This window comes from Schistocerca serialis, chromosome 10 (genome assembly GCF_023864345.2).
Source record: "Schistocerca serialis cubense isolate TAMUIC-IGC-003099 chromosome 10, iqSchSeri2.2, whole genome shotgun sequence".
NCBI classification, from domain to species: Eukaryota; Metazoa; Arthropoda; class Insecta; order Orthoptera; family Acrididae; genus Schistocerca; species Schistocerca serialis.
In genome coordinates, this window is record NC_064647.1 from 85,270,671 (window position 1) to 85,287,757 (window position 17,087).

Sequence of the window (17,087 nt, forward strand, 5' to 3'; positions counted from 1 at the left end):
CGACACCTTACCGTACACCACAGTATCATCAACAGACAACCGTAAATTACTGCCCATCCTGTCCAACAAATCATTTATTTTTACAGAGAACAAAAGCGGTCCTATCACACTACCATCAGGCACTCCTGAAGATACTCTTCTCTGACGAACATTCCCGTCGAGGACAACATACTGGGTTCTATTATTCATGAAGTCTTTGAGCCACTCACATGCATGAGAACTTATTCCATATGCTCGTACCTTCGTTAACAGGTTTTAATAGGACATCCTGTCAATGCCGGAATTCTACAAACAGAGAATCTGTCTGTTGCCCTTCATCCAAAGTTCGCAACGTATCATGTGAGCAAAGGGCAAGCAGAGTTTGTGTGTGTGTGTTTGAGGTTTACGGGCGCTAAACAGAGTGGTCATCAGCGCCCAAAGCTGAGTTTCATACGAACGATGTTTTCTCAGACCATGCTGATTCGTGGACATAAGACAGTTTATTATGTTAAAAAATGGTTCAAATGGCTCTGAGCACTATGGGACTTCTGAGGTCATAAGTCCCCTAGACTTAGAAGTACTTAAACCTAACTAACCTAAGGACATCACACACATCCATACCCGAGGCAGGATTCGAACCTGCGACAGTAGCAGCAGCGCGGTTCCGGAATGAAGCGCCTAGAACCGCTCGGTCACATCGACCGGCTTATTATGTTCGAACTCAGAATATGTTCAAGGATACTGCAGCACACAGAAGTTAGTGATATTGGTCTGCAATTTTGCGTATCAGTTCTTCTATCCATCTTATATACTGGGGTGACCTGCGCCTTTATACAGTCGCTTGGTGAGAGATTCACGATAAATACAAGTTAGCTAAGGGGACATGCCGTAGCGTACTCTTTGTAAAATCGAACGGATTCCATCCGGACATGGTGATTTATGTGTTTTAAAATCCTTCAGTCGTTTCTCTGTGCCTGGGATGATTATAACTATATCGTCCATAAGGGAGTCTGTCCGATGGTCAAATGACGGTATTTTTGTACGATTCTCTTGTGTCAACGATTTCTTGAACGTGAAATGTAAAACTTCAGCTTTCGTTTTGCTATTTTCAGCTGACACACCAGGCCGGTTAACAGGGGACTGAACAAACGTAAGTCTTAGACCCGCGTGGCGATTTTACGTATGACCAGAGTTTTCTCGGGTTCTCTGCCACATCGTTTGCTAAGGTGTGACGGTGGTAGTTGTATGCTTCGCGCACAGATCTTTTCACAGACGCACGAATCTCTACTAACCTTCGCTTGTCGTTTATGAGTCCCCCTTCTGAACCGAGATTGCAGCAGTCTCTGATTCCTCTACATCTTCCGAATTTCGTTATTAAACCACGGCGGCTCTTTGCCATCCTTTATCCATTTACTTGGCACATAACCTTCCAGACCACGATTTACAATCTGCTTAAACTTTGCTTCCTCTGCATCTGTCTTACTGGAACTAAGTGATGTCATCTCACTGTTTACGTCTGATGCTGGCAACTGCTCATCCGCTCTATCTAGCGGACACACTCTCTTAGCCTTCTTGAACGATTTATTAACTTTCCTAATGATAGTTTCTATAATGACATCATGATCGCTAGTCCCCGTTTCTATAAGACATTGTCGATCAGGTCCGGACTATTTGTAGTTACACGATATAAGATATTTCCACTGCGCGTGGGCTGCCGAGCTAGCTGCTCAAGACAGTTTTCAGAAAACATCTACAAACGTATTTCGCATGACTGTGCAAGAACGTACGTAACTTAATTAAAAGGATCATTGTAATTACACCCTTTATTCCCCGACAAATTTGTGATAACGACGACGTGACTGGAGGGTTTTGCTACTGGGAAATGCAAAATGATGTTTATCTGGCGTGACTGTGGACATGCCATAATTTTGTCGGTCGTTCTACAGCTATAAGTGAAAGAAATGTTATTCTGTTTGGACGTTACATTACTGTGGTTTATGTCCCAACATATCAGCAGACGTTTGTCGGAAGTGATGAAACTACTATACATACAGATTTGACGTGGCTAATTGTGATTTCAACGCACTGAGGAGATTTAGAGAGAATTAAGAGGTGTCTGTGACTTTGCTGGGGGTATCAGTTCTTCCTGCTTTGGCAAACACAAACTATTGGGCAAAAATTACGTAACTATACATGCTTCATAAATAGCCCCCTCCAGCCGACGCCATCACTCACACCGAGGCAGAACCAGCTTTCATCAGACAATACAACAGCCCTCCACCCTGCCCTCCAGTGAGCTCTCGCCTGACACCATTGAACTCGCAAATGGTGGTGGTTTGAGGTCAGCGGAATGCACGGGGCAGAACATCTGGCTCGGAGCTGTCCTCGGAGTGACCGTTCTGTAACAGTTAGTTGTGCCAACGGCTGCTCCAATTCTGCTGCAGATGCTACACTACTGGCCATTAAAGTTGCTACACCACGAAGATGACGGGCTACTGACGCGAAATTTAACCGACAGGAAGAAGATGCTGTGATATGCAAATGATTAGCTTTTCAGAGCATTCACACTAGGTTTGCGCCGGTGGCGACACCTACAATGTGCTGACATGAGGAAAGTTTCCAACCGATTTCTCATACACAAACAGCAGTTGACCGGCAGTGCCTGGTGAAACGTTGTTGTGATGCCTCGTGTATGGAGGAGAAATGCGTACCATCACGTTTCTGACTTTGATAAAGGTCGGATTGTAGCTTATCGCGATTGCGGTTTATCGTACCGCGACATTGCTGCTCGCGTTGGTCGAGATCCAATGACTGTTAGCAGAATGTTGAATCGGTGGGTTCAGGAGGGTAATACGGAACGCAGTGCTGGATCCCAACGGCCTCGTATCACTAGCAGTCGAGATGACAGGCATCTTATCTGCATGGCTGTAACGGATCGTGCAGCCACGTCTCGATCCCCGAGTCAACAGATGGGGACCTTTGCAAGACAACAACCATCTGCACGAACAGTTCGACGACGTTGGACTATCAGCTCGGAGACCATGGCTGCGGTTACCCTTGACGCTGCATCACAAACAGCAGCGCCTGCGATGGTGTACTCAACGACGAACCTGGGTGCACGAATGGCAAAACGTCACTTTTTCGGATGAATCCAATTTCTGTGTACAGATTCATGATGGTCGCATCCCTGTTTGGCGACATCGCGGTGAACGCACATTGGAAACGTGTATTCGTCATCGCCATAGTGGCGTATCACCCGGCGTGATGGTATGGGGTGCCATTGGTTACACGTCTCGGTCACCTCTTTTTCGCACTGACGGCACTGTGAACAGTGGACGTTACATTTCAGATGTGTTACGACCCATGGCTGTACCCGTCACTCGATCCCTGCGAAACCCTACATTTCAGCAGGATAATGCACGACCGCATGTTGCAGGTCCTGCACGGGCTTTTCTGGATACAGAAAATGTTCGACTGCTGCCCTGGTCAGCACATTTTCCAGATCTCTCTCTGGTCATTGGCGGCCGAGCAACTGGCTCGTCACAATACGCCAATCACTATTCTTGATGAACTGTGGTACCGTGTTGAAGCTGCATGGGCAGCTGTACCTGTATAGGCCATCCAAGCTCTGTTTGACTCAATGCCCAGGCGTATGAAGGCCGTTATTACGGCCAGAGGTGGTTGTTCTGCGTACTGATTTCTCAGGATCTATGCACCCAAATTTCGTGAAAATGTAATCACATTCAGTTCTAGTATAATATATTTGTCCAATGAATACCCGTTTATCATCTGCATTTCTTCTTGGTGTAGCAATTGTAATGGCCAGTAGTGTACATTCCTGCCAAGTCTTTCTGCAGTATCGCAGAAGGGCCATTCAGCTTCGCTTAGTCCTATTACACAACCAAATTCATTGAGGTGTCCTTAATGACGTCTTCATCGCCTTAAAGGCATTATTGACTAAAGCCGATTCACCACATCCAGTCTCAAAGGAAACTGACTTTCACGATCGCTGCAGCGTGTATTTAAAGCAAACCTGATGTGCGTCCTCATAGTAGCGCAACTAGCTCCACTCCTACGCGACTGGTGGGAGGATCTGAATAGACGTCATGTTTCAAATGGAGAAACACGCCTACCAACTTTCGTTTATGTTCTTGGTGTTGCGATTTTTCTTCCGTCAGCGTATTTCTTCTGAGTCCACAAAAGAACGAGATTAATGCTGAGAGTGATTGCGTAGACGTCAGGGACCTACGTGCTCTTCTGAATAAATACAGAATACTGGAGAAGGTACGTGCTGAAGACTTGTTCTTGGTAGAACTGGCTTCCGTGTGTGACCTATGTTGATAGCTTCGGAGATACCCAGGACCATCGTCTCATAAAAGTATCGAGAGCTTGCAGTCGAACTGTCATCAGTTTCAACAGTAAAGAAATTCTACAGATTTCAAGTACGAACCACAGTACAGTAGACAGGTAATTTTTACGACGCAACGGGCAGTGCAACTGCTACCTGTACTACACTGATATCTTCAGAGTTACTTGAGAATTTCTGCGATGCCTATTCTACGAATACTTTTTCAAAAAACTTTACTAACATAGTATGAAGGCTTTCATGACCGGATGACATACCTTCTGGTAAACCTTCCGGGATGTAAGGTCGTGGTCCATGAAACTTCAGCTCCTAACGTTTCGTCCAGAGCTGCGCTGGACATCTTCAGAGGGGTGTTTCTCCTCCGGTGAGTCGGCAAGACTCACCGGAGGAGAAACACCCCTCTGAAGATGTCCAGCGCAGCTCTGGACGAAACGTTAGGAGCTGAGGTTTCATGGACCACGACCTTACATCCCGGAAGGTTTACCAGAAGATAACTTTACTAACATTTCCACGTCAGCAGAGAGGCGCGTAGAAGAACATTCGAGTAAGACAAACGCTTAATTATTATTGCACAAGCAAACACTCAACCTGCATACAATCACAATCGACAGATATGTGACAGGAGATTGAAAGACTTGTATTATTCGTTTGAAAGAAGTCCACCTTCATATTTAATGATAATTTGTTATTAAAGCAACTATCAGGTTGTACAGCAAAGAGTTGTTTTGCAAATGGTAAATCGTCTGTATCACATATGAGGAAAAGTGAACTTCAGTTTTTGGTGCAAGTCAGACTCTTAGAGTGTGTGTGTGTGTGTGTGTGTGTGTGTGTGTGTGTGTGTGTGTTGTGAAATGTGCACAACTACCTACGTACATATATATATATATATATATATATATATATATATATATATATATATATATATATATATATACGCATCTATTGACACAATTACTCTGCCTATGCGTACAGCACTTACTACGAAGGTTACCAGAACATACTTACATTAAATTAGTAAGGAAGTCCCAGGATCATTCGGAAATGTAATGTATCTGACATCTTCCTGTATGTCCCGGTCTTTTCCAAGTAGACCACCTCCTCCCGGCAATTAATTGAAATTAATACACACACTGTCTTACGTGTTTATTCAATAAAATAAACGATTGATCACTGAACTAAAAATCTGATTATATTACAAAAATAATAGCACAGGGACTGTGACTCATAGGTTTAACCTTCGTAACTGTCCATTAAAAGCATGAATCAATTACGGTCAGTAGATCTGGAGTGGTACAAATATACGAGGTGAACCGGAACTCGACCGATAGACTTTCACAGGTTGTTCATGGATACCTTCTGACGAGGGAAACTCCCCATCGCACCGCCCCTCAGATTCAGTGGTAAGAGAGCCCAGTGGGTAGCTCGTCAAAAACTGAACACAGAGCAAGCGTGAAAACAGGAAGAAGGTGTACTGAACTGTGAAAAAAGAAGCAAACTGGAAACAGTGAACGGTCCGAGAACAAGAAGTGCAATATAGAGCAGCAGTGCACATAAATGGCGTCGTGGCTACATGGTTACGGTATTGAGTTGCTAAGCGGGCGAACTGTGTTCGAAACCTCCCTCAAACCTTCCTTTCTTTCTTTTTTTTCGGTGTTCGCTTTACTCAAATTTGCGTCTGTGTTTGGTGTAACGTCCGTTTGCAATAGCAACGTGTAAGGAAGGGACCCATAATGACAGTTGATTCTGCACAACTATTCTATTAGCAGCAAAAAGGAAGTGGCTTTCGAATAGGAACTGCAAACGTTTGACAACAAGGCGAAAAGTCAACCGTGTACTCCACCGGAGAACATGGCATTAAGATAGTACCTGTGCCATATAATAAGTATCTCTTTTCGATGCACCTAATTTGTACGACTTGTGAGTGAGTGAGTTATGCCTCCTTGCCTGATTCATGTGCTCGTATGAATGTGAATGTGATCACTCACAAGGAAATGAAGAAAACATAATAGTTTACCATACAAGCTGCAACAAATGAACGCAACAGCTTCACAATCACACAGTTTCTCTGTGCTCTGTCAAAACATACGTTTTAACGTTTTTGAAGCTGCGTTCCCTTTTGTAAGTATTGACCCTTGAATTGCTTTTTTAACAGAGTTCACACCGGCTTATTTGTTGTTTTCACTTCTGTGGCACGTCTATGTGGCATCTCGCCACCTCGGGATATTCATCATATTTACTTGCGTCGGTAACGTATTCTTACCACATGTTTCATATTCTATAATCAAAGTATAGTATGACAACGGCCAAGACTACATAAAGAGAACAGACATTTGAATGACCAGACGGACACTTCATAAAGTTTTGAAAAAAATAAATAAGTAAATGGCACGACAGAGTTACGAACACTGCTCGCGCGCTTGGCAGTCCAACACCATAACGCCTTAACCACGACGCCGTGGCTATTGAAGGCTGCTGTTTATTGCACTTGGTCCGTTCACTGTTTCTATTTTCCCTTTCTTTTCACAGTTCAGTACACCTTCTTCCTGTTTTCATGCTTGATCTGTGTTCAGTTTTTGAAGGGCTATCCACTGGGACATCTTACCACTAAATGTGAGGGGGATGCGATGGGGGGTTTTCCTTATGAGTGTTTCGATATAAAGTATCCACTGTCTCTGGCGGTTCGTTACAGAGTGATGTCGCGCGGCTCCCCCCGTCGGAGGTTCGGGTCCTCCCTCGGGCATGGGTGTGTGTGTGTGCGTGTGTGTGTGTGTGTGTGTGTGTGTGTGTGTGTGTGTGTGTGTGTGTGTGTGTGTGTGTGTGTTGTCCTTAGCGTAAGTTAGTTTAGGGGGGTAGGACGTGAAACGTGCCGACTTGGAGCAGGAGAGGCACCATAGGACATTTTAATTTACACTGTCTATACTTTTACAAATAAATTCATAAAACTTTGTTAGCATGACCAGCAAGGATTCAGAATTCACAATCATAGCAGAGGAAGTTCAAAAACATAGCAAAACAAATTTTTTTTACATGTGAAATTTCATCATTTTTTCACTTGGTATTGGCTGCATTTGTTGTTGTAGGTACACTTTTCTTCATAAGTAAGAGAGGCTCTTCGATGAATTTTGCACAGCATACAAACCATACTTACAGGTGTATGAAACTCTAGAATTTCCCAAATCTGTTAAAAAATGTGGTAAAAATTGAGATTATTAAATATAAAATTCGAGTTTTCTCTAAACACGAAGTTTAAAACGTAACAGCCCATTCATTTTTCCATAGACTAAATAAATTTTAGAGTTTCATACACCTGTAAGTATGGTTTGTAAGCTATGCAAAATTCATCGAAAAATCTCACTTACTTATGAAGAAAAGTGCACCTATAGAAACAGTAAGTGAAAAAAAAATCATGAAATTTCACATTTAAAAAATATTATGTTTTCGTGTTTTTGAATTTCCACTGCTATGGGTGTGAATCCTGAATCCTTCCTGGTCATGCTGACAAAGTTTTACGAATTTATTTGTAAAAGTAAGACAGTAGAAATTAAAATGTCCTGTGGTGCCTCTCCTTCTCGAAGTCGGCCCGTTTGACGTCCTACCCCCTTAAGTTAGATTAAGTAATCTCTAATCCTAGGGACCGATGACAAAAAATGGCTCTGAGCACTATGGGACTTAACATCTGAGGTCATCAGTCCCCTAGACTTAGAACTACTTAAACCCAACTAACCTAAGGACATCACACACGTCCATGCCCGAGGCAGGTTCGAACCTGCGATCTTAGCGGTCGCGAGGTTCCAGACTGAAGCGCCTAGGACCGATGACCTCAGCAGTTTGGTCCCATAGGAACTTACCACAAATCCCCCCCACCCCCCCAAAAAAAAATTAAAACAGTGTGATGATGTTAATTTGATTTATTCGGTTTGTTAATGCAATGACCTTCTTTTCGGTGAAAATCCTCTCATAGCAATGACATAGCCTGTAATATCCAAAATGACCAACACAACAAAGAGCAATGCAGCAACTCTCAGACGTAGCACGTACACTTTCATCACAGTGTATTCTCTCTGTTCTGTCGGTTTAACAATATGGCACGGAACAAATGCAGATCTGTTCCCTTGCAGGCTTTGTTCGAAATTTCGACCAGCACGTTCACGGCAGAGTGTACAGTGTGACTGTCTTACCAGCTCAAGAGTCCGAGCAGTTTGTCGTACACTTCCGCAGCTGCGATAATCCTAGCCTACAGGTACGTGTGAGTATCGATTGCAATCCACGAACGATGAGATTTCGCACTTTTTGAGGTACATACGCGGATTGCATTGTTGACGATTTCAAGCGACAGTTGTGGTATGCGTATGCGCGTGCTTTCCGTTCTAAGCGTATATCCTGCAAATTATGTCTCTCGCTTGCTTATGCAGAATTTATCACTTACCGCCACAATCAGCGATGTGATGGTGATGTTTGGTTAGTGGGGCGTTCAACTGCGCTGTCATCAGCGCGCGTACAAAGTGACAATTTTTACACAGTCCAATTTTTTTATTAAGTCCAATTTAGCCACTGTCACGAATGATGATGATGAAATGATGAGGACAACACAAACACCCAGTCCCCTGGCAGAGAAAAACCTCAACCCGGCCGGGAATCGAACCCGCGACCCTGTGATCCAGAGGCAGCAACGCTAGCCACTAGACTACGAACTGCAGACAAACAATCAGTGAAGGCAACTCGCAATAAATGGAATCGCTTTATCACGTTCAATGCTCGCATTAGCTACGGCATTCACAGCAGGGTGCTCAGTACATACTGAATGCTCATTGGCTGTCGGTGTACGCGTGACGTAGCAGTGTAGAACAAGCCTGAACTCGACCGCCCTCATTCGTGACTCCGACTATAGGCTCTTCACATGAGCTCAGTGCAAGAAGTCCACTGGGGTGCAGAGTTGGTTGTCATCTATCGCGCTCTTGAGCATATCCGCTCCTGCGCCGGTGAGTTCTTCGTCATCTGTAGTGACTCCTTAAGCAGCCTACAAGCTCTCGACCAGTGTTTCCCTCGACATCCTTTGGTAAGGAGTCTCTTTTGCCCGCTACAACAGTGGCCGTCCAGTGACCTTCATTTGGACCCCAAGACATGTCGGGATACCGGGCAGTGCATTTGCTGGCCGCCTACCAGTAAACTATGTCTGCAGATTGGCCTGCCGGAAACCGATTTGCGATCGGCCTTCCGCCACAAAGTTTTCGCGATCTGGGACACTGAACGGCGCAGCCTCAGTACACCAAATATACTTCGTGTCATCAAGGAAACAACGAATGTGTGAAGGTCATCCATGCGAGCTACTCGCAAGAACTCCGCTTTCTATATATGATGATAGTATCTGTTCCCGAAAGAACAGTTACCGTTGATGACCATGCAGCTTTCGCTAGAATGAAATGATAATTAAATGGACACCCTAGCTGCAAAGAGGCATTGATATACTTCATTGGGGACATGTTGAAAATGTGTACCCCGACCGGGACTCGAACCCGGGATCTCCTGCTTACATGCTAGGGTGTCCATTTAATTATCATTTCATTCTAGCGAAAGCTGCATGGTCATCAACGGTAACTGTTCTTTCGGGAACAGATGCTACCTTCATATATAGTTAAAATATGGCTTCCCTGCCATTGACCTTCTTGTGCGAACGCACACGCTATGCCCAAACTCTTACGGGACTTGGTAGATTCATCTGCCACGAATAATGAGTATGATGGGCAAACATCTATTAGGCGCACTACGAATGTAGTGGTGTGGACATGTTGGGAATGTGGGTCTCACGGGGAGCGTGCAAGGGATAAGTCCCTGCAGGCGCACTATCCTTTGTGCCCTCGGTGGCTCAGATGGATGGAGCGTCTGCCATGTAAGCAGCAGATCCCGGTTTCGAGTCCCGGTTGGGGCACACATTTTCAACATGTCCCAAATGAAGTATATCAAAGCCTCTTTGCAGCTAGGGTGTTCATTTAATTATCATTTGACTCCGTTTTCCTTTGCCAGCTCCGCATCGGCCATACTTGGCTAACACACGGTCACCTTCTTCGTCGCGAGGGCCCACCTCGGAGTCGCTGTGGCTCGCACGTGACTGTCACCCACATCTTGTTCGACTGCCCATTTTTAGCCGCTCTGTGGCGGACTTTTAACCTTCCCAGCATCCTGCCTACAGTGTTGGGCGACAATGCCTCAACAGCAGTTTTAGGGCTTTTATTCGTGAGGGAGGTTTTTATAGTACCATCTAAGGGTAGGCGTCTGGCCTTCTCTCTGAGGCCTCCACCGTCCCTCAATTTTAAGTCTCTGTCACGCTTTCTTTGCATTTTTTTTGTCTTGGTGTTCCTCTTCTCCTTACATGTGTTCATCTCGCCTCGTCTTTTTGAGCTGGACATTTAAGTGTGTTGGAGAGTGGCTGGCTCATCCTCTTTTATTCTTGTGATCAGCCAGCCCAGCCCATCTGCTCTTTGGTTTTAATACCTTCCTCTACTTTTCCTTGTGGTGTACGTTTTCCATCTTTTTTGTTCGTTTCATTCGTTTTCTCTTTCGGTGTGGTTCCCCATTCCTTTTACCCCCTTTTACTTTCCCCAACTAAATTTGGGTGTCGTTTTACCTTGAGCCTTCTTTGCGTCAGGAAAAAGGGACTGATGACCCCGTAGTTTTGTCCCTTTGTACCCCAAACCAACCATTCCATTCGGTTCCCGTCTGGTGAGCGACCTGGCCATGGAACATGACCACCGCGACCAATCCATTATCGACCAAGTCGCTCTTCGACGTGGTTCGCGACATCGAGTGAATAGTATACCGGCACGCCGTCATGTTGCAGCTGCATAAGATGACGAATTCTCAGGGGTACACCTGTTGAAGGAATCTTTTACACACGATTCCATTCAGTACAAGGTACACAGTGTTACAACTCAATAACTTAATTAAGGGTACCTTAGTGATAATATCTAGATCTGTCAATAAAGTCGTTATTTCATATCCAAATGTGTGGCTAAAATAATGCAGCACTCACATCTAACACTAACAAATAACTAATGAGCTTATAAAAGTTACTCAAAACCAAGAAAGAGTCAGGGTCATCAGGTGTAGGCAAATAAACATTGTACTCAATAGGATGAAGTGTGTGACCAATAAATGAATAACTAAAAAATAGAAAATCAAAAATGTAAAGACAGTCTTCAGCCACTACAACCCACTAAAGATCTTAAATAACTACCCACAGCAGAAACCGAGATAAATCTACTCCAATAAATCGTACAGCCATTTCCCTCTGGGGAAGTGTATTCCATGTAGCTCCTGTTTGAGTTAGATGTGAGTGCTATATTATTCTAGCGACACATATGGATAAGAAATAATGATTTTACTGACAAATCTTTTGCATACTACGACTGAGGTACCCTTTATTAAATTATTGAGATGTAACACTGTGTATTTGTACTGCATGTTGATGTAGCTTCTTAGCAATATACTGGGAACCTTAATCATAATTATGTTATTCTGTGTCCCTGTCTGTTGGGATGCGATATACATCGAATTATATAATGTATCTAGGATTTGGCACTCTTTTTTTAATTTTGTGTGGTACATTTTTGTCATAGGTTACTTTATTTAAATTTTTGTCATATACTATTTATTGAACACCTGGGGGGAAAAAAACCAACAGTTGTTGATGATTGATGCTTGTGATTTTTGTACGTTGTTTACTGTACCGTAAGTGTTGTAATTACGGCTGGTTTTATCTTAAAACTATCTTTGTATGTCACGATTTATATCGACTAGACATCTTCTTGGTATTGTCTTTGAGGTTACAAGTGCTTTGGGATCACATGCTATGTTCAGACTACATATGGCCGCTTTCCTGTTGCGTGTGTACGTGAGGAAGTCTGTTGATGTGTTAAAAGTACTGTTTTTCCGTATGTGTCAGGAAGCAGGTAAGCTCCAGTCGCAAAATCGCTGAGAATACCAGTCCACACGTTCAGAGCAACCTTCAGTGGATGGGATCGACACGCTTGGAAGTGTGAATATTCGTCATTCCATAAATGGCTATTCCTACTGTTGGGCGTGACATTTCTTATAAACAAGCCCTCGTCTGTAAACAACGCAAAATCACAAAAATTGGTGTTTTCTGTAGATTGCTGTAAGAACGAATTTGCAAATACGACTCGAAATTGGAAGTCCACTGGCTACAATCTTCTGTGGAGGATACAGGTGCATTTGTTGTTCATGTAAGTCTACCAGAACAGTCCACCGGCCTCTGTTCAGAGCCCCGACTGTAAAATAACTTTCCATACTGGCAGATAAAAACGAGATAATTGTTTAAATTTGTGGTACCGTCCAAAGATCGCGATGCTACACCACAGTCGGCAACGCACATGGGTGCCACAGACACTACAATGTCCCTCTGCATTCCCCAACGACAAATGGGAGTGACTTTCGGAGGTGCTGCCTCACGCAGAGGTCAACACATGGTGTGGAAGCACTCTGCCCCCACTTCATGAACTCAGCTGAAGCAATCAGCGTTGTCGAGTAGGACTACAGAGTTATTCAAGTCTCCGGTGGAAATGTACTTTGGTAAATGTTGATACTGTACTTCAAGAGAACAGTTCGTTATTTAGTGCAGCGAGTGATGCTTTAATAGTCAATGTCAGTTGTAAATTATCAAGTATACCATGGCAGAGGACTGAATCGAGTTAAGTAAATCTTTTTATCATTCATGTGATAAAGGGAATTAATATCCAATATACTGCAGTTCAGATGAGCCATCTCCGAGAGCAAACACAGTATCCATTGTTATCGTTGGGCGACTGAAGATTCGTCTGCTAATAACAAAATTAAAAAAAAAAAAAAAAAAAAAACCGCTGTGCATGAGAGTGAGTTTGCCTCTTGAAAGGCACATTACAAACGGAAAAGCACTATGTGGTACGTAGTTTTAAACATATCCATATATACACATCAAAAAAGTTTTGAATCAACCCCGTTCCCAGAACTCCTAAAGATAGACTGTGACTGTGGATATTGCATCACAGACACAGTCCCTTTCATAGTTCAGAGATGTCACTAAAACCGCCCAAAGATGTAACACAACCACGCACGAGCAGCGCCTATTAGACGGAGGGGGTCCGACAGCCGACCAGTTCCAGTCGTTCCACCAGGAATACCGCGGTTCGATCGCGTCCCTTTTTTGCGTCAGGAAAAAGGGACTGCTGAGTCCGTAGTTTTGTCCCTTTATACCACAAACCAACCAATGCCTTGATGAACTTAGGGATAGTAGGCCACAAAGAATACAGGAATATATCAATGCAAGAGAACGTGCTTCTAGGTATTATAGGTACCGGTGTGTACAGAAATCTGGACCACCACCTCCGAAGGTCTGGCTGTATGGTGGTACAACATACAATGTGTGGTTTTAATGAGCAATAAAAGGGGCTGAAATTATATATATGTTGGTCTCTCTTCCAATTTCCTGTGCATGTTACGAAACTCTCGGAACCGAGGTGATGCAAAACTTTTTTTGATGTGCCTATAATTAATTCTTTTAGAATATTAAACCATAGTTACATTTAAACCTTTTGGCCTTCGCTATTATATTCTTTCGATGTATCAGGCCCTGGTGGTTACTGAGCGCACTGTTTGAAGGCTCGATGACTGTAAAAATGCTATTATGACTTCCACGTAATAGTTTGTAATAAATATTCGATAGGACTCCGTAAGAAACGGATCTGTAGGCTCGAGTTGTGGAGAATAAAATATTTAAACGACACGGTGCGATGAGCGGTCGGTCGCCTTGCCTTTAAACGACGTGAGCACAGTTTCCTGAGATGTTAAATAAAGTCAGTATGCTCAAACCAACAGATTCGATACAATAACTGCAGACATCGATATTTATGAATGATAATATATTATTTCGTACAAAATCTATATAACACAGGGCTTTCGACAACGTACCCCTTAGTAAACCGAATATAAATTATAGATGCCATTTTCCTCGATTTCCGGAAGGCGTTCGATACAGTTCCGCACTGTCGCCTGATAAACAAAGTAGGAGCCTACGGAATATTAGACCAGCTGTGTGGCTGGATTGAAGAGTTTTTAGCAAACAGAACACGACATGTTGTTCACAATCGAGGGACGTCTACAGACGTTAAAGTAACCTCTGGCGTGCCACAGGGGAGTGTTATGGGGCCATTGCTTTTCACAATATATATAAATGACCTAGTAGATAGTGTCGGAAGTTCCATGCGGCTTTTCGCGGATGATGCTGTAGTGTACAGAGAAGTTGCAACATTAGAAAATTGCAGCGAAATGCAGGAAGATCTGCAGCGGATAGGCACTTGGTGCAGGGGGTGGCAACTGACCCTTAACATAGACACATGTAATGTATTGCGAATACATAGAAAGAAGGATCCTTTATTGTATGATTATATGATAGCGGAACAAACACTGGTAGCAGTTACTTCTGTAAAATATCTGGGAGTATGCGTACAGAATGATTTGAAGTGGAATGATCACATAAAATTAATTGTTGGTAAGGCGGGTACCAGGTTGAGATTCATTGGGAGAGTCCTTAGAAAATGTAGTCCATCAACAAAGGAGGTGGCTTACAAAACACTCGTTCGACCTATACTTGAGTATTGCTCATCAGTGCGGCATCCGTACCACGTCGGGTTGACAGAGGAGATAGAGAAGATCCAAAGAAGAGCGGCGCGTTTAGTCACAGGGTTATTTGGTAACCGTGATAGCGTTACGGAGATGTTTAACAAACTCATGTGGCGGACTCTTCAAGAGAGGCGCTCTGCATCGCTATGTAGCTTGCTGTCCAGGTTTCGAGAGGGTGTGTTTCTGGATGAGATATCTAATATATTGCTTCTCACTACTTATACCTCCCGAGGAGATCAAGAATGTAAAATTTAGAGAGATACGAGCGCGCACGGAGGCTTTCCGGCAGTCGTTCTTCCCGCGAACCATACGCGACTGGAACAGGAAAGGGAGGTAATGACAGTGGCACGTAAAGTGCCCTCCGCCACACACCGCTAGGTGGTTGCGGAGTAAAAATGTAGATGTAGATGTAAAAATAGAAGTCAATCATAAGAAGAGGAAGTCCTCACTTTCTTCCAACATCGTTTGTTTCTTTAGGAAAATGAACTTAGTTTAGTCACATAGGTCCTTTTTTCCCGTTTCGTATATACAGTCTTTGAAATTTCCTTAACATTTGTTCGTTAATCTGTGACATTAAGCATGTCCCTGGTAATATACGAGTATATTTTTTACGAACTGAAAGTTTGTTCGTAAAAAAATAAAGAAAAAAAAGTTTTTTTCACAAGACATGCTTTACGCTTACTGCAGAGGCAGGACTGCGACCAATCGCGTGTAACACATTTTCGTCCATATCGGCTGTCGTGGCATACGTCACACAGCCAGATCTCCCACTCTAACAGGGAAGGATACAGTTTCTCTGTGTGTCACTGCTGGCGCACAGTTAGCGCTGCCGGAAGAGCAAACCCGAGGCAGAAGCGAGCGAGCAGTACCTGGATGCAGAGCTGAGGGAAACACGATGTACAGAGGCCACTGCTCCTGTTATCAACAGCACGTGCTGCGAGCCAGTGGGGACGAGGCGCTCAGCGCGTGCCTTCTGCATCTGCACTGTTTCCAGTGCAGTACAGATTCGGAGCTAACTGGGGCAACAACCAATACGAAATGCAATTTATTTTTTCGAAATTCTGTCTAATGTCTAACTGCGTCTCCTTCCCTTCTTCTTTCTTCGTTACGCCAGTTAAAGAGCGCGTTTGAACTTGTTAGCTTGGTCTGACAGCTTCATTTTCATGTTCTCTTCGCAAAATTTCTTCATCAATTCGTTCGTAGCTTGTGTTCCTCCGTCCACTGTTTTCCAGTGGTTCTTATAGATTTCTCTGCGGACATGTGATCTGAAACTATGATTCCAAAAACTTTGCGTTCTTCTGGTATCTTCTGTAGCATTCATTTCTCGTAAGGCCTGATTAAATTCTTCTAACCAAGTTATTTTTACATTTTTGGAATTTATTGTATTAAGTTGCTTTTTCTTAATGTACTGTTGTCCATTCTTTAGATGTGACCAAAGAACTTCTACTGTCTTCTATGTATTGCATCAGTGAACTTGTCTAGTGCTGTGTACAGGTCTGTAGTTTTTGTTCTAATCCATACGCTATTTAGATTAGTGACACCGTAAATTTTTATTAGAATTTTTTGTTCTTCCTTTGCAATTTCATTAGTTTTTGAATGACCTCGCAGAAATGCAGTTTCTAATGCACATAGTTCTTCAGGCAATACAAGACGGCATATCACTCATATATTGTAGTGATTCCATGTTATTCTGTACGATTTCTGGAGTTTGGTTACTCTCTCAAAATTTTCTTACTCTCTATTCTAGATGGTACTACGATTTATCCGAGATATTTGAAAGGATACCCATACGAAATTGTTCCATATTTCGTTTACAGTGGGAATCTTCTGATATCTTAACATAAATTTTCCATCAAATGAGTCTTCTCATCTCGTGTGACTTCTCTATGGCAACAGCAAAAGCTAGGCACCTCACTTCGATTCCCTGTCCTGAGATCTCGACGTTTGTACCCACGATTTCTTTCCCCCATTCTCTGATGACTTTATCTAACACACAAGCATGAGAGGCCATCTCTTTGTCGAACTCCTGTACGTACTTCAAAAGGATAGGGCTTTACACCCAGAAACTTCA